Source organism: Rattus norvegicus, chromosome 5 (assembly GCF_021556685.1).
Source record: "Rattus norvegicus strain SHRSP/BbbUtx chromosome 5, alternate assembly SHRSP_T2T, whole genome shotgun sequence".
NCBI lineage: Eukaryota > Metazoa > Chordata > Mammalia > Rodentia > Muridae > Rattus > Rattus norvegicus.
This window is the reverse complement of record NC_141538.1, coordinates 150,251,517-150,270,016: the sequence shown is the minus strand read 5'-3', so window position 1 is coordinate 150,270,016 and position 18,500 is coordinate 150,251,517. Positions and strand designations below refer to the sequence as shown.

The window sequence follows — 18,500 nt, the reverse complement described above, 5'->3', positions numbered from 1 at the left end:
TAGTGGTATATGTGCATGTCTGTGTGTGTACTGAAGGCCAGAGAAAGACACTGGCTATCTCCTACCATTCTCCGTCTTATGCCTTTGAAACATGGTCTCTCTCTGGGTGTGACGCTCCCGTTGTTCATCTATGCTGGCAGCCAGCAAGCTTCAGTGATCTTCCCGTCTCTGCCCCATACCCTACCGTGCTGGAGTTAAAGCAGCACTCAGACCGCATCCACCTTCTGTGGGTGCTGGATATGAACTCAGATCCGCATGACTGAGCAGCAAATTCTCTTAGCCGCTGAGCCATCTCTCTCGTCCATCCTGCACTTTGGAATTTTGAAATAGGGTCTTGATCTGTATTCTAGGCTGGTTTGGCTCTCTCTACATGACCCATGCTACCCTTCCACTCACATCCTTCCGCCTCAACCTCCTGAGTGCCGAGATTACAGGTGCGTGCCACCCGCCTGTCTGATAGGTTTCTCGTTGGAGAAATTGAACCTGATAGACCAGTTTGGAAGCCAGAGGCTCAGCATCCCAGTGTTAGCCTCACCTAAGATCGTTTCTCTTCTGCAGAGTCCTCTGATTAGATGCCACTGTGCGCGCTCTTTGGAAAGGCAGATAGCTCAGAGGGCTACCCTACCCAGGTCTAGGCCAAAGGGACAGAGATGGCCTGTGAGTTCCTTGGGACTTGATAAGGATGACGAAGACTTCTGCAGAGGCCAGAAAGGCTTCAAAGAGAAAACCTGGCCAACGACCCAGACTGTGGCAGGGTAGAAGTAGCACCAGCTTCTCCAGATCTCCCTCCGCCAGGCTTTAGGGGTCACCATCTTCGTTGCCTCTGTGTGGATTTATGAAAGTAGGGTTTGCAGCAGTCACGGGTTTCCTATTTCATGACAGGTTTAAAGGCGGAGTCCTAAGGCTGGGAGGCATAGCTTAGTTGGCAGGGAACTTGCATGGCAAGCCTGAGCCTTGGGTTGGATTTCCAGCATCTCCAACATCACATGACCCCAGCACGGCCCAATGGCACACACCTGTAATCCCAGAACTCAGGAGGTGGAGGCAGGAGGATCAGAAGTTTAAGGCTAACTTTAGCTATTTAGTGAGTTTGATGCCATCCTGGGCTACAAGAGACCCTGTTTAAGTCATAGTCTCAGGGCTGGAGAGATGGCTCGGTGGATAAGAGCTCTTGTTGCTCTTGCAGAGGACCTGGGCTCAAGACTCGCAGAACCCACGTGGTGGTTCACAACCTCTGTAACTCCAGTTCCAGGGGATCTGATGCCCCCTTCTGACCTCTGTGGGCACGAAGCACCCATGTGGTGCACATCCACTCAAGCAAAACACTTAACACATAGAGTAAAAATAAATATAATAATAATAATGATAATAACAACAACAGCAATAATAACAACAATAATCTGAGCCCCAGCCATGGCTTGACCTCAGTAAGCTCCAGCATATCCTGTTATCAAAGGGGAAGCAGATTAGTGCCTTTCCACAAATGACTTGGGCACCACTTTGTATAATCCGTGTGAAGTGATTAATCCAGAGCTGACACAGTGGGGTGATTACTGTGGCTCCTCTATGGCCAGTCGATATTAGGAGAAGAAAAGGTGAGTCAGAAAACAGTTCATTGAGTTCAGGGAGTGACCTCTTGATGGCGAATGCCCACTCATTTACCCAAGTCACATTTAGGATTTCCCAATTTCCCGAGACAAGGCAAGGACAAGGATGTTACCTCATGCTCATAAACTTAAGGGGGGTCTAAGCACACACTGGTGATTAGTCTGCGCCTGCCTTCTTCCCCTGACTCTGTAATGACTGGCTTATCCTCTCAGGCAGACTTCCACCCTGGGGCTTTTTGCACTGGATGGTGGGGGAACATCCAGCCTTCTATAAATACCTTTTGTCTTATTGTTTCATCGTAAAACTTTTGTTTCAACATCTCCTTCTTAGTGAGGCTTGTTCTGATTATCTTATTTAAAATTGGAACAGTGGGCAGGAGAGACCGCCCAGCTGTAAGAGTGTAGTGCTCTGGCAGAGGACCCAAGTCCAGTTCCCAGCACTCACATAGGGTGGCTCAGCCTTAAGTCCAGCTCCAGGGATCTACTGACCTCTGGGCACTGCACTCACATGCACAGACCCCCCCCCCGCCCCCCAACCATCAGTTTTAATTTAAACACAGTTTTTGAGACAGGGTCTTTCTATGTCGCCTTGGATGTCCTGAAACTTACTCTATAGACCAGGCTGGCCTCAAACTCAGAGATCCTCCTGCCCCCCCCCCCCCAAGCTCTGGGATTAAAGGTATGAGCCAGCAGGCCCAGCTAACACTTCACCTCCTTCCTCTTCTGCTTTTCTCTGTGTCACTTATCACTCCAATGTAGCATCTTTTTTTTTTTTTTTTTTTTTTTTTCCGAGCTGGGGACCGAACCCAGGGCCTTGCGCTTGCTAGGCAAGCGCTCTACCACTGAGCTAAATCCCCAACCCCCAATGTAGCATCTTTAATGGGTTACTTATTGCCTGCTTTCCCTCACTGATGCTGGTGGGTTTTGCCAATAAGTGTCTGCGTGCATTGATGAGTGAATGAAGCTGTGTGGACGCCACATGTGCTGGGTGTGTGGTAGATTCACAGTTAAAGACCCGAGAAAGTGGGTGCTCACTCCCCTGTCTACTTGCCAGATAATACTTTGGCTGGGTCAACTCTGAGGCCCCTTTGCTCCTGGTATTTTCTGCTAGGGCATCAGTTTCAGTAGCAATGCCTCAGTCTTTTGTTCCTAAATCTGAGCTATGCAGAATTCCTAGTTGGGGCTGTTTGGCTGTTGGGCCCACAATGGCTATTATGTCATTATTGGTAATTAGCACGTAGGCCCACACTGATGGGGATTTTTGTTTTTTTCAGCAGAAATCACATCAAACAGCTGTGCTAGTGAGTGGCTACCCGGCTCCCAGCCTGAGCCAACAACTTAGGGAGACCAAGACCGAGGTTTCCAAAACTAGAGACTGGCAGGTTCAGCCACTGTCTCCCTGGACAGTATCCTGCACCATCTCTCCCCAGTCCTCTGATTTCTAGGCCTAGCCTGGTGTACTAGGGGCTCTCCCACTCCCAGGAGATTCGCTGTGGGGCTTCTGAATGTCCATGTTCAGATGCTCACGATTCAGCAAGTTTGAGTGGAGAAAATAAGACTGGGTTTAAAAGCAGGAACGTGGGGCTAGGTGTGTAGCCTGGTTGGTGGTGGAGGAGCTTGTTTCTTGTATCCCGGAAGCCCCGGGGGGAATCCCCAGCACTGTAAAAAAGACTGGCATATGCTAGAGCTGGCTTGTGTTGACAGTGCATGCTAGTCTCACAAAGGACCAGAATTTGTTAGCACTCATTTCCAGCAGGTTACAACCTCCTGGGACTCCAGCCTCAGGGGATCTGGGATCCTGTTCTGGTCTCCAAGGCACTTGTAGACAGACAGACAGACAGACACATACAAACACAGGTATTGTATTAATTTTATAGGTGAAGGGTCCTGCCCCACTCTAGCCCATATATAGCTTCTGAATAAAAGACACAAAACCTGGTCTTTTTATTAAGCTGTAAGCCTAAACTGGACAGGTTCTGAGCTGTTCTAACCTACATCTCAGCCATAGGCCACGTGCTACTTGGTAACGGAGGTAACGGAGTCTTGCTCTGCTCCCTGTGTGTCCTCAGGATGATTTTCTCATGGCCCCTCCTGCCTCATGACAACCTCCTTCCTGGTCCCTTCCTGAGACCCCCTACTTGATCTCCAGGCCCACCTTTTCCTCTCCCCTGCCCAGTCACAGGCTCTAGCCTTCTATTATCCAATCAGAGATTATGGAGAACATTTTTTACAGCACACTGGTCAATACAGTGCCCATGTCCAGACTGCGACCTGATCTTGGGGAAGAGAACTCGGCATCTGAATATACTGTACCCAAGACCAACCCTAGCACACAGACACAGAGACACACAGATGACACACACAGACACAGACACAGAGACACACAGATGACACACACAGACACAGACACAGAGACATACACACAGACACACACAGACACACATACACAGACACAGACACACACAGACACACATACACAGACACACACACAGACACAGAGATACACACACATACACACACAGACACAGATACAGACACACACACATAGACATATACACAGACACACACACACACACACTCACACATACACACTCACATACAGATACACACACAGACACACATACACACAGACACACACAGACACAGATACAGACACACACACACACATAGACGCACAGACACACACACACATAGACACACACATAGACACACACAGATGACACACAGACACATACAGACACACACACAGACAGACACACAGACACACACACACAGACACACACACACATACACACAGATGACACACAGACACATACAGACACACAGACACACACAGACACACACACACACAGACACACACACAGATGACACACAGACACATACAGACACACACACACACAGACACACACACACAGACACACACATACAGACACACACACAGACACACACACAGACACACACACAGACACACACACACAGACACACACACAGACACACACAGACACACACACAGATGACACACAGACACAGACACACACACACATAGACACACACACAGATGACACACAGACACATACAGACACACACACAGACATACACACAGATGACACACACACACATACACAGACACACACACACATACACACACAGATGACACACAGACACATACAGACACACACAGACACACACAGTCACACACACACACACACACACACACACACACACACACACACAGAAACAGAGATTAGGAGCCTCGCTTGAGTCCCTTCTGAGTTGTTGACTTGGTGGCAGTCTTGGGCAGAGCAGTGCTTCTCACCGGGCTTCATCTGCCGAGCAGGGTAAGGATGCCTGCCTGGCTTTACTGGGAAAGAGAGGGGGTTGTATCGATGGCAAGGGACTGGATAAGTTGAACATGCAGTTATCTTCCTGCTATGTGGCATTGGGCAAACTACCTCTGATTTCATTTCCCAGAGTTAGAACATGTAGCTATTCACGCCTCGCCATGGGGTATGCGGTGTGGAGTGCTCTAAGAGCTTGTAGGCACTGACACTTGTTTGTCTTTGCTGGACTCATGACAGAGCTTGTTGTGGGAACGGGTAGCAGCAGGCCTAGGTTGAGTGGCTTTACCTGCCCCAGATCTTCTCTGAAATTCCACTTCATCTGTAAACAGGAGGCAGTCTGCCTTCCTCAGGAGGCTGTTGCCGAGGTGTAGTGACGTTGCAGATAACACGTTGGCACCGAGGCTGACACATGCCATCTCCACTTAGAGATAAGTGCGGGTGGGGGGACATGACATAGCATATTGATGGTGGAGCTTTGGTTTAAACCCAGGTTTCCTTGCCTCCAAACACCCACGATCTTTTTACCTCTTCCTTTTGCCACCCACGTGGGAAATGACTGCTGGTGGCTATTATTTACTCATCTTACTCCTGCTGGCGTCCCTAAACATGCACAAAAGAGGTGCTCACTTCAGGGAGCCTTGGCTGGAGGCTTCTTTCCATGTGGTCAACAACAGATTTAAGTTAAAAGTCAAGGCAGGTTGAGCCCAGCCCTCAGGATCCAGAGGCAGGTGGATCTCTGAGTTTGGGGCCAGACGGATCTACACAGCAAGTTCCAGGCTGGAAAAGGCTACATGTAGAAGCCTTGCCTCAAAAAACCAACATCCCCACCCGCCCAAACAAAACAAAACAAAAGTCCTGGGGTCAGAGTAATGGTTTGGTGGTTGAGACTGCTTTCTTACTGCTCTTGTGGAGAACCAGGGTTCAGTTTCCAGCACCCATATCAGGAGGACCCAAACCGCTGTAACTTCAGGGCTGATGACACCCTCTTCTGGCCTCTATAGACTTCCACATGCATGTGATGCACACAGACTCATGCAGGCACACATACATACATATATACATACATACATACATACATACATACATACATACATATAAATATATTTTTAAAATTATTTTTATAAAGTGTGACTATTTTGCCTGCATACATATTTGTATACCATATGTGTGGCACACATGGTCCAGAAGAAGGTGTTGGGTCCCCTAGAACTGCAGTTACAGATGGTTGTAAGCTGCTTTGTGGGTGCTAGGATCTGAGCCCCAGGTCGCTAGTAAGAGCGGCAAATGCTTTTAACTGCTAAGCTATCTTTCCAGTCCCCTAAAAAAAAAAAAATCTAAAATAATTTGAAAGTCTCACTTAGGGCAAAGCGATAGTCTGTACCTATAATCTTAGCACTTGGGAGGCAGAGGTAGGCGAACTCTCAGAGTTCGAGACCAGTAAGACCTTGTCTCAGAAAACCAATCGGGCTTGTTGCAGTGTGGTGCTTTGTAACGTGCAGAAATCCTGCACGTCTCGTTTGATCCTTCTAGCCACCCAGCGAGGCAGCCTGGTAATCAAAGCCACCTCCTCCTGACTGTCGAGGGAGCCAGAGGTTGGAGACACTGAATGTCTGTGTCTCCACAAAATCCTCAGGTGATGGTGTTGGCAGATGGTAGGGAAGGTTGAAGATCAGGAAGGTGGGGCCCTTATGACAGGATAACAGATATTAGAAAGGTCCCTGCCATGTGGGGACATAGGAGGAGGGTGTCCTCAAGGGGTCTTCACCAGAATCTGACAGTGCAGGCAAATGTGAGGATACTTATCCTGTTGTTCCAGCCATCTTGTTTATGCCTCCCCTCCTCCCTTACTTTCTGGTTTTGGTGCTGGGGATTGGATGTCCCAGGGCTATGAATGTTCTTGGCTAGTACCCAGCAACTGGGTGACACTTTCAGCCCTTCCTTGATACTTTTAATAACACCTTATCTTTAAGGTGTATGTTTTATTTTTTTAAGATGTTGTAAAAGATTTATTTGTTATTTATTCTATGTATGTGAGTACACTGTTGCTATCTTCAGACCAGAAGAGGGCACCAGATCCCATCACAGATGGTTGTGAGCCACCATGTGGTTGCTGGGATTTGAACTCAGGACATCTGGAAGAGCAGTCAGTGCTCTTAACCACTGAGCCATCTCTCCAGACCTAGATTTTTCTAAACACCTATCTATTTATTTACTTGTGCTTGCCCCTGTGGAGGTCAGAGGACACTATGTAGGAGTGGATTCTGAACTTCCCCTATAGGGGGCCTGGGGGTCTGAGTCAGGATGTTGGGTTTGCTGCAAGCGCCCTTACCTGCAGAGCTGTCTCACCAACCTCATCTCTAAGCCACTTCCTGTGGTGACATTTTTTTTTTTTTTTGAGAATTCCGGTTTCTTTAAAAAGCACAGAAATGTTATAAGAATATGTTTTTGTTTCGGTCCCAGACATGTGGGATACGGTGTAGCTTTGGTGTAGCCGACCATGTTTTGTCTCCTGCTCTAGCAGAGGCTTGGTTTTGCCAGCTGCAGATAGTTTCTGTGATTTCCTGTAGTTCGCGATTCTGGGAACTTTTCAGAGGGGACATAATGCTAGGGCTCCCAGGCAGGGTTGGTGGTTGTTCATTGTTTGGTGAGAGGGAGCCGGTGGGTTGAGCTTTGTTAGTAGTGGTGCTGGAAGAAGAAACAAGAAAGAAATTAGATTTAGGGATCTCTTTCTCTCTCCTTCCTTCTTTTTCAAAAGCAAAACCCACAATGTAGCAAAAACCAGCTCCATGTTCCAGCTCAGGTATTTCTGCGGATCATGGCTATAAGATTTAGCTTGGGGGGTTGGGGATTTAGCTCAGTGGTAGAGCACTTGTCTAGCAAGTGCAAGGCCCTGGGTTCGGTCCCCAGCTCCGAAAAAAAGAAAAAAAAAAAGATTTAGCTTGTTCTCCAGCTCTGGAGAATGAATGTAGATGAACTTGGAAAAAAGCAGTGAATAGAATCTGCAGTAAGGAATGGAAGACGTCCTTTGAGTTCTGCTACCACTGTATGGTGACTGCTGATCCTGGGGAAGTAACGTCCCAGAGTCACACAGTCAGATCTCAACATTGTACCTCATTTGCAGACTTTCTTATTACATCTGTCTCCCTCACTGACACACCCCAGCTACACCATGGTACAGCTTGGAAACTGAAATTAGCTGGGTGTTCTCTGGGTGGTTTGGGGGACCGTCCTGCTTGTCCCTCAGTGTTGGAAGCTCTTAGAGCAAGCCAAACAGCCATTTCTGGATACCCAATCAACCCCCTCTGTTCCTTCCATCTTCTCTCTCTTGTTGTTCTCTTGGGGAAGGTCTGAGCCAGACTGACTTTGCCAGACTTAGAAAGGCCCCTGTGAGCAGGTGTCATGTAGCTCCCTTCTCTGTCCCTGGAAAACCTTCTGTCACGGGAGTTCCCTGCTCTTGGGAGAGATATAGTGGGTTAGGCCTGAGCGAGCTGAAGGCTTTGCTGGATCAGGGTCACTGGGCTCATTCTGGCTTTGGGAGAAGAGGATTGAGAAGGGTCATGGGAGGTCAGTCAGATCTTGGTTTTTTCTTCAGATGTCTTTGGGTTACTGTCAGAGGCAGCCCCAACAGCCTTTCTCTAGGGTCTTGGGCAGAAGTTGGTATTTCCTCTTCGTGTCATCTCAGTGGCTTTCTGGAGAGCAATATGAGGATGCTGGCACCGGACAGGACTGGTTGAATTGTGTGGTGTTGGGCAAGTTGTGCAGGGTGTGGCCATAACCACTGCATCCTAAGCTGTGGTTTCCTCATACGTAACTGATACTAATAATACCTCAAAGGGTCGCTGTTGGGCTAAATACAACAACACACACACACTTTTAGCACATGTCAAATACATTCTAAATCCCTCACACATGTAGTTGCTTTTGTTTTTAGATTTGGGGGGCACAGAGGAGGGTTGAGGTAAGGTCTATATGGCACAGGCTGGCCTTGAACTCACTTCGTACCCTCATGTTTACAGTCCTCTGTAAGCATGTGCCACAAAGTTAATTTTGTGAGTGTGTGTGTGTCTGTGTGTGTGTATGTGTGTGCATGTGCATTTGTGGTGTTGGGGACCAAGCAGGGAGGGGTGAGTGGTTGGGTGGGGGAACACCCTCATAGAAGAAAAGGGAGGGTGGGATAGGAGGTTTATGGATGGGAAACCGGGAAAGGGGATAACATTTGAAATGTAAGTAAAAAAAAAAATTCGATTTGAAAATAAAAGAATTGGGATGTTTTTGGCACTACTTGCCTGTGTGGCACCGTGCAAATTCACCTTAGTCTCGGCTCTGAACATTTAACAGATTCACTTTGCCCATTTGATGCCAGTGAACACTGCCTGAGAGTCGTGGCTCAGACTGGAGACTTCGAATGTGATAAACTGCAATGTTTTTGAACTGGCAGCACCAAGTTTTCTGTTCTTACAGAAACATTCTGGTTTAGTTACAGAAAACAAAGGCTTTTAGTATCGTCCCACATCATTCCTCAGTTTGTGAAGATCAGCTCAGTATCTAGAGCTGAGGGTGTGGTGGCACGTGCTTGTCATTTTGGTGCTTGGTGACAGGGGCAAGTGGATCCCAGCAAGTTTGAGACCAGCGTGGTCCCCCAAGCTTCTCCAAATCAGTATTTGTCAGGACTGTATTATGTTATAAGGTCTGATTTTAAAAATTGCTAGTTAAGGGGCTGGGGAGATGGCTCAGTGGATAAACTGCTTCCCTGCAAGGATGAGGAATGGAGTTCAGATCCCCAGAACCCACATGAAAACCAGGCAGGCTTTGTGGTACACAGAATCCCAGCTCCAGGGAGGCAGAGACAGGGAGGGACTCCTTGGAGCAGGCTGGCTAGCAAGACTGGACTGGTAAGTGCTGGGGTCAGTTTGAGAGGCTCTGCCTCAGTATATAAATATATAAGGTGGGAGCAATCAGGGAAGACACTGAGTGTGGAGTTTGAGCCTCCACATGCACATGAAAATCTCTCTCTCTCTCTCTCTCCTCCCTCCCTCCTCTCCCTCCCCCCAACACACACTCTCCCTCCCCCAACACACACTCTCTCTCCCCCCAACTCTCTCTCTCTCTCTCCCCAACTCTCTCTCTCTCTCCCCAACTCTCTCTCTCTCTCTCTCTCTCTCTCTCTCTCTCTCTCCCCAACTCTCTCTCTCTCTCTCTCTCTCCCCAACTCTCTCTCTCTCTCTCTCTCTCTCTCTCTCTCTCTCTCACACACATACACACACACAGAGGCAATCCTGTTTGCCATTTTGATTTGAGCTTCATTAAAAAAAATACTTCAATGAATTTTGGCTTGAGATTAGGACAGAATTTCTGAAATGGCCCTAAACATACTTCTATTATTTTGTACCATGTGTTTATGTGAAGCAGTGTCCCCAGAATTAGTGATTATAAAGTCAAACTGTATCAGCTATGAAAAACAGTGAAGACGATCTGTATCCTGCAGCATCAAGTACTCTGCCAAAATCGAATTATTTATGTAAGAGTAAGCAAGCATACCCTTCTGTTAGTAATTTTCTTTTTAATAAGTGGTAAATTTATTTAAATACAAAGGAACTGTCTTCAAATAAATTTTCTCAGATAGTCATGGTGGTCCATGATTTCCAGCACTGGGAGGCAGGAAGACCTCTGAGTTCTCAAGGCGAAGCTTGGTGTATAGAGTGAGTTCCAGGACATCCAGGCCTATCCATAAAAACGGTTTTCTTTTGCTTTTTCAAGAGAGGGTCTCGCTACGTAGCTCTGTCCTGGAACTGCCAATGTAGACTAGGCTGGCATTGAACTCATAGAGATCCACTGGCCTCTGCCTCCTGAATGTTGGGATTAAAGGCCTGTGCCACCACTCCTGGCTTTAGAAACTTTTAAAGAGGATTTTAAGATTTACTTTGTTTTTTAGATTTTTAAAAAAAAATGTGTGTATGAGTGTTTTGTTTGTATATATGTGTGCATGTATGTATGTATGCATGTATGTATGTATGTATGTATGTATGTATGTATGAATGACAATTGTCTGAGGTGGACAAAGTGGGTATCAGATCTCCTGGAAGTGGAATTTGTGAGCTGCCCTGTGGGTTCTGGGAGCTGAATCCAAGTCCTCTGCAGGAGCAGCCAGTGCTCTTAACCACTGAATCATTTCTCTAGCGCAAGAATTATTTTATTTTTAAAATTCTGTGTATGTGCCTGTTGGGTTTGTGTACCTGAGTGCAGGTACCTGTAGAGGCCAGAAGAGGGCGTTAGATTCCCTGGAGCTGGAGTTACAGGGGGTTGTGGGCCACCTGATATGGGTCCTGGGAACCAAATATAGGTTCTGCAAGAACAATAATTGCTCTTAATCACTGAGCCATCTCTCCAGCCCCTTAGGAGAATTTTTAATAAAAAAAAATTATGTTCTGTCAAAGAGGTAAAAACACAAAAGACACAATATTATACCAAAGTACTGCTAACTTCTTTTTGTTTCAGAAATGACAGGAACGGGCAGCCTTGCATACTTTAATTAAAAGAAATAGCATGCTATGTTTAATGTACTCTTAAAAATAATCACAGGTACAGTTTATATAAAGGGATAGTTGTTAAGTATCATTTATGAGAGCAGAAACGGGAAACAACTTAACTTTACCACAGAGGGTTAAGTAAATTACAGAACATCTGTAGTACTGTTAAAAAATTTATTGTAATCTGTTCTTAAGTGAAAAGTCAGTTCTATACAGTAAGTTTTCAAACAAACAAACAACAGAAACAGGAACAAAACCAACCATCCCTGCCGAGAACTCATGAGACATAGTGAACCCTGTGAGTTCTAGGTCAGCAGGTGATACAGAGTGAGACGCAGTCTCAAAAACAAGGAACCAAAAGTACTTTAGGCTGAGGTACTAAGGAGGTATTCAGTGGGTGAAGTGCTTGCCTTACGAGTGTATGGACCTGCATCTGATACTATGTAACTGCTAGGGCATGGTGGTGTGTGTGTCTGCAATCTCAGTGCTGGGGGCTTGGGGTGGCAGAGGGCAGAGGCCGTGGATCCCAGGTGCTCACTGGCCAACTGGTCTACCCACGACAGTAAGTTCGTGGTTCAGTGAGAGTCTCAACACAAGAAAACAAAGGTGGAAGAGAGGGGAAGACATCTGATGTCACTCTCTGGTCTTCACAGGTGCAAACATGGATGACTACCACACAGGCAAAACAAAGTAGTCTGAGGCATACGATATTGGTGGTATTTACTCATTTTAACCTAAAAAAGCAGCAGCTATCAATTATTTAACTTACTATACATAAGTGAAGGTATAAACGTGTGCATGCCCCTGTGTGAAAAGGTATTCAAAGGGAAAGTTTTATATCAGAACCTTGTGGTAGTTACATTTCCGGTTCTTTTTTTTTTTTTTTTTTTTTTTTTTCGGAGCTGGGGACCGAACCCAGGGCCTTGCGCTTCCTAGGCAAGCGCTCTACCACTGAGCTAAATCCCCAACCCCGGTAGTTACATTTCTGATTAGTGACTTTATGTGATTTATAGTTCTGTTTAACTACATTCATTCTTTTTTTTTCTTTTTTTCTTTTCCTTTTTTTTGGAGCTGGGGACCGAACCCTGGGCCTTGTGCTTGTGCACTGAGCTAAATCCCCAACCCCAACTACATTCATTCTTAACTCTATTTTCTTTTTTTTTAAAAAGCTACACTTCAGAATCCCTATCATGATTTTTTTTAAAGATTTATTTATTTAATGTATATGAGCACATAGTTGCTGTCTTCAGACACACCAGAAGAGGGCATCAGAGCCCATTACAGATGGTTGTGAACCACCATGTGGTTGCTGGGAATTGAACTCAGGACCTCTGGAAGAGCAGTCAGTGCTCTTAACCTCTGAGCCATCTCTTCAGCCCTTAACCGTATTTTCTAAAATTCACGTACTCCTAATAAAAATATCCCCTTAGAGAGACATCCCTTTTTATTAATAGTAATCCCCACCCCCATATAATTTCATAATTTTTGTTTAAAAGGCCTAAAGTAGTCAGGCTTGTACTCCCAGCTACTCATGAGGCTGAGGCAGGAGTATTACTTCAAGTTACAGGCCAGCCTAGGCTACAGAGTTAGACCATAGGTTAGTAGCGGGACAGTTGCCTTAGCATTTGCGAGTCTCTAGTTTCAGAAAAAAAAAATAGTTTACGGTGTAAGTTTGATGGTAAGGAGACTATGAGAGGCTTGTTCTGCTCTCTCTGCGGTTAGTGCCAGGGCTGGTTTGTATTCCATAATGACCGTTCAGAACATTTTGCTGATGTGCTCAGCTTTTCAAAGCCCGCCGCAGATGAACATTCTCCATGAGCCTATCACTGGGGCTTGAGGCCAGCTGTGTCCCTAATCCACCCCTGACCCAGATTTGATCATGGATTAGGCCCCATTTGTCCTCCTCCCTCTTTCTTTCAATCCTGTCCCTTCCGGGTCTCTGGTGGCTTCGTCTCCCCTCCCTGTCTCTTCACACCAGGTTACCCCAATTTCACTATCTCATTTCATCCCGTTTCATGCAGCTGGTGTTTGCGTGTGCGGGAGCTCAGTTTGCAGTGTGGAAGGATTAAGAGCCTTTCGGTGCCTTTATTTTAAATCTCAGAGCTCTTGACCACTCCAGGGGCTAACAGACAGCTAGCGGGGTCTGTATTCCCTAGAAAGAAGCAGGAGGGTTGTAGTGGGGAGGTAGAGATGGGGCTCAGCTGGCAGATGGGATAGAGATGGTCCTGAGGGACCCTTTCCTGGGCCTGCAGCATGGCCCAGTCATCACCCCGACGCAAGCATGGAGCCAAAGTGTTTCTGCCTAGGAAATTAGCCTCAGAGATTGTGCTTGGGACCTTTACCCTTGGTACCTCATGAGAGCTTCTACAGGGTGAGCTGGGACTGGATGTCTGGTGCGGCAGATGGGCCCAGGAGTAAGGATAGTTTCTTTGTCTTCTTAGTGGGTGTTCTTTATTTCCCTAGTCCTCATTATCGGTTGAGCTCCGCCATACTGAGAGATGAGACACTTAACAGGTGGTGGTGTACACTGACAAGAAAACCTCTCCTGCACAGAAAGTGCATTACACTTGCTCCCATGCCCTGGCTAAGAATGAAAGGCCAGTGGTGGAATCCAGAACTTTGGGGTTTTACAACTTAGACCAACGGATTTTGGTGTGCGGTTGCACAACGCTTTGACTCTAGGCGTGGTTTACATCTGCCTTGCTTCTCATGTTTTCTGCTAGCCTAAGACCTTTCCTCCTTTCCAGGGTGATGATTATTAAATATTACAAATTTCATAAGCGTCCCCAAGGATGGAGAGCCACTGGCTAGCACACAGAGCCTTTAGCTCCATGTGCCTGAATGTCCTGGATAACATGGAGGAAATGATCTGTCTGGTGATGGATTTTCAGTATCCATCCTACATGGTACCAGATTTCCCTGCCTCAGAGCCCAGAAGTGGTAGCATTAGAACTTGCCAATCGAAAGCACCACTGAACCTGAGGGCTCAAAGCAGGGAACCAGGGTATTTAAGAACAAATGAACGGGTGCTCCTTGGCCCAGATCACTTAAACAGTTTTGCGTCTCTTACTCATAAAACGAGGACAGTCCATTCACTGGTTCAATAAATATTTAATATGCCAGCATTGCTCTGTGTGATAATAAGGACAAGGTCCCCGTCCTCTCCAGTTTACAGTCTCCTGGATGCAGACTACAACAATTTGAGAGATTCAACCAGTCATCAGTAAATAGGAAGCAGTCCAGCAGGGGCAAATGCTGTGTAAAGTGCTGTGATTAAGACAGAAGGAGGCTTTGCCTAGCAAGCGCAAGGCTCTGGGTTCGGTCCCCAGCTCCGGAAAAAGAAAAAAAAAAGACAGAAGAAGGCTGTGAATGGGCTGTTTTAGGTAGTCAGGTGGTCCTCACCGGGTTTTATGGCTTCTGGTATTATATAAATATTCTCAGACCTGACAACAGTTGAGTGTTTATCTGTCTGCCATGTACTTCTTAGTTGATATTTTAGTCTATGTATTACTACTAAGTAATAGAATTAACACTTAACCGAGATCTTACTATGTCCTAGGCATTGTTTTAAGCCCTGATAATTAACAAATTAATTGTTACAGTAATTCTAATGAGGTGGGACTGCTGTCTTCCCCTTTTTTGAGGCAGGGTCTCATGTGGCCCTGACTGGCTTAAAACTTACTATGTAATGGATGCTGGCCTTGGATTTGTGTGACTTCTGCTGTCACACCCCAAGTGCTAGCGTGACAGGCATGGGCCACCACTCCCAGCCTTTATTCTATTTTTTATGGGTTCAGAAACCAGGCACAAAGAAGGTCAAACAATTAGAGAGGGCTGAGACGGAGCACTGACCCTGAGCAGTCTGATTCCTGAGGCTGAGCTGAGATTGGGAACTGGCTTTGATTTTACACCAGTAGGCAGCCTAGCTGGCGCGTGCGGGCTCTGATGTCACGTTGCTTGGTTTCTGATCCTGGCAGGACTCTGTCTCTCCGCTTTGGTTTCCTCATCTCTCAAAAGAAATAGCAGAACCCGTCTTATCTTCTAAGAATGTGCTTACATCAGAACCTTCTTTCTGCTCTGTAGGGAGGCAGCCTGTTCAGACATCAGCCTGGCAGGAAGTAGAAGGGTCAAGCGGCCTCTGAAACTTCTAGAGAGAAATATACTCGTGTGCAGTTCTCAGAGCAACCCTAAATTCATCTGGAGACCAGATCGTGGAGGCTATACTTATAATTTTGTGGATGGCAGGCAGAAATAGGAGAGTCTTAAATGAAGACAGAAGACAGGTGAAATCTTTGGCATGGTCTCAACACTTAAGTCTCCATTTCAGGTCTTAACATAGCTGCCTGGAGAGGTAAAGTCATATTGAATGTCAGGGTTGGAAGGGAGCCTTAGAGATAGCCATGCTAGTAGACGGATAAACTGAGGCTCTGAGAAGCAGTGTGACTTACCTGAGGTTACTAAACTAAAGGTTTCCTTTGGGGTAGCCTGGTCAGCAGCATCTATGTGAATTCCGCTCCCCCCACCCCCCACCCCCGAAGTCCCCAGATCACGGTTTCTTCCCAAGCCCTCCATGGGGAGAAAGGTCTCACCTTCGTTCTAGGCACTAGTTGTCCCATTCTTTGCGCGCGTGCTTCAGGAGACCAGAACCCTGATCTCCTGCTCCAGCCCGGGTTTGACTTGCGCGTGCGCGCAGCAGCTAGCCCTTTGCTCTCCCCCTCCCCTTCTCGTTTCCCTTCCCCTCCCCTCTCCTTACCGCTCTAGGGGAGGGAGAGGTAAGACGCGAGGAGCCGGAATAGGGCCTCAGCCAATGCTCTGGCGGGCCGCGGGCCCGGCCCCCTCCTTCCCTCCCGCACGGCCCAATAGGAATTTACTACAATGTTGTGGCGAGCCGGGGGGGAGGGGCGCGGGCGGGCCGCGGGCCGCGCCGGCCTCGTCTCGCGGAGGAAAGGCGGGAGGGCGCGCGCCGGGGCTGCTCGCTCGCTCGCTTTCTCCCTCGCTCCCTCCCTCCGCCGGCGGGTTTAGTCAGCTAGCCTGCAGCCCGCCAGCCCCGGAGCCGCAGAGGGCCGGAGCCTCGGACGCCGGCGCCGCCTCCTGCTATTGTTCGTCCGGCTGAAGCTACGGCTGGCGCCGGAGCCCCGGCTGGGAACCCCGGGTGAGGCGAGGCGAGGCGGCCGCGCGCGAGTCGGGGTGGGGGGCGGGGTGGGGGCGGCGCTGGCCCCGAGGGGACGGTCCGGGCGGACGCGGCGCCTCCGCCGCAGCCTTTGTCTCCAGCCTCCTTGCAGGCCCGGGAGCCGGGGCGCGAGCTCACGCGGGGAATCGGGGGCTGGAGGTGGGACGCGGCCTGAGGAGCCGGGGGAGGGGGCGGCGGCCCGGGAGCCGCCGAGGAGAGCGCGGGGGACCACGTTGCAAAGTTAGGCGTGGGGTGTCTTCCTGCGGAGGGGTCCTCAGTCCGCGCCGGCCTGTCAGTCACCGTGCGGTGGGCGGGAGCCCTGGCAGGAAACCAGGTGGGCAGCGGGGCGGTGGACGGCGAAGGTGCTGGGTGCCGCTGCGGAGCGGAGCGGAGCGAGTCCTTCGTGATGGGGAAGCTGGGCAGACCCGAAGAAGTCAAGCGGAATCCGCGGGCGTGGGGAGCTTCGCAGCACTCCCAGGCCTTCCCGCCACAGACCCTGCATCTTAGAAAAATCAACTCACATCTCAGAGCCCTCCGGATCCAGTGCCTTGCTCCGCGATCTTCAGGGTCCCAGCGAGCCAAGGGTTAATGCTATTCTCTCAGCTCCGTGACCTCCTTTTTCAGTTCGCGCATCTGTCGGCTTGGAAATCTTTCCCTGGCTTGCTGGGCTGCCTGTACCTGTGGAGATTCTGGAGCTAGGCTCACCCTCTCGTTTCATTACTAGGTGGATCCTCCTGGAGGGAGCTTCTGCCCAGACAGGGTCGTCCTCCCCGGGGATTGGCGGTCTTTAGAGAGAAAGTGGTCTCACGTGAAACAAATGTGAAACAAATCGCTGATCGGCTGGTTTCTGGCTACAGGACAGTTGTTCCATCCTTGAACTGTACCCTGACATAAATGACTAGTCTGTAGAGACTAAGGTTTTCTGTTTGTTTTTGTGTTTTTCAGAGATGCTGGAGCGCTCTCTCTCTCTCTCTCTCTCTCTCTCTCTCTCTCTCTCTTTTAATTTTAGTAGTCTGGGTGATTTCACAGCTGCTATTTTGTTCCTTCTGTTTTTAGGGAAAGTTTCAAGAAATGGTTCCGTTTGTGTCTTGAGTGTTATTATAGTGAGTTTATACACTCTTGGGGATAAACTGTACTCCATGCAGTTGCTCATTACTGCTTTCCTATTAGTCCTGGCAGAAGATGTTCAGTTGGTTTGATCCTTTCAGTGAAGCAGGATATACATATACTTTATATAATCCTTTTCATTTTAATTTTGCTCCATCTTGAAGAAGTTTGTACTTTTCCCCTTTTCTTTCTCCCTCTTTGGTTTTCTTTCTTTCTTTCTTTCTTTCTTTCTTTCTTTCCTTCTTTCTTTTTTCAGTCTTGTTTTTTTGTTGTTTTTTTAAGACAAGATCTCTCTATCTAGCCCTGGCTGTCCTGGAACTCACCCTATAGACCAGACTGGAGATGGCTTGCCTTTTCCTCCGAGTGTTGGGTTTAAAGGTGTATAGGCTCCTGCATGTTGGAATTATAGGCAAAGGCCACTACCACCTAAGGGCTTGTGATCTTTAAAATTATTTTATTTAATTTTATGACTGTGAATATTTTGCCTCCATGGACATCTGTGTACTCTATGTATGTCTGGTGTCATTGGATGTCAAAAGAGGGGATCTGATCCTCTGGGCACTGGAGTTAGCTATCCAGTGGAGATGGTCGTTAGCTATCATGTGGGTATCATGAACTCATGTCCTCTGCAAGGGCAACAAGTGCTCTTAACCACTGAGCCATCTCTCCAGTCCCAGAGTTCATGGTCTTTATTTCAAACAAATTCATACTCTTAAGAGTCAGTGCACTTAAGACGCTATTTGTTTTC

At 47.8% G+C, this 18,500-nt stretch overlaps 1 protein-coding gene and 1 long non-coding RNA gene across 51 annotated transcripts in view; one reads left to right on the top strand and one right to left on the bottom strand.

The window, feature by feature from the left end:
* Positions 1-18,500, top strand: part of Epb41 (erythrocyte membrane protein band 4.1) — a 154,095-nt gene that overhangs the window by 9,777 nt on the left and 125,818 nt on the right. For 23 of the 50 annotated variants that reach the window (XM_087548750.1, XM_087548747.1, XM_087548743.1 and 20 more), the window contains exon 1: positions 16,408-16,627. The exons of 26 other annotated variants lie outside the window; for them this stretch is intronic. The gene's annotated coding sequence lies outside the window, so the exon portion shown is untranslated. 50 annotated transcript variants of the gene reach the window in all.
* Positions 14,567-16,149, bottom strand: LOC148006077 (uncharacterized). The gene is made up of 2 exons (XR_015621174.1): positions 16,065-16,149; positions 14,567-15,818 (listed from the first exon to the last, which is right to left on the bottom strand). It is a non-coding gene; the product is annotated as an uncharacterized LOC148006077 (long non-coding RNA).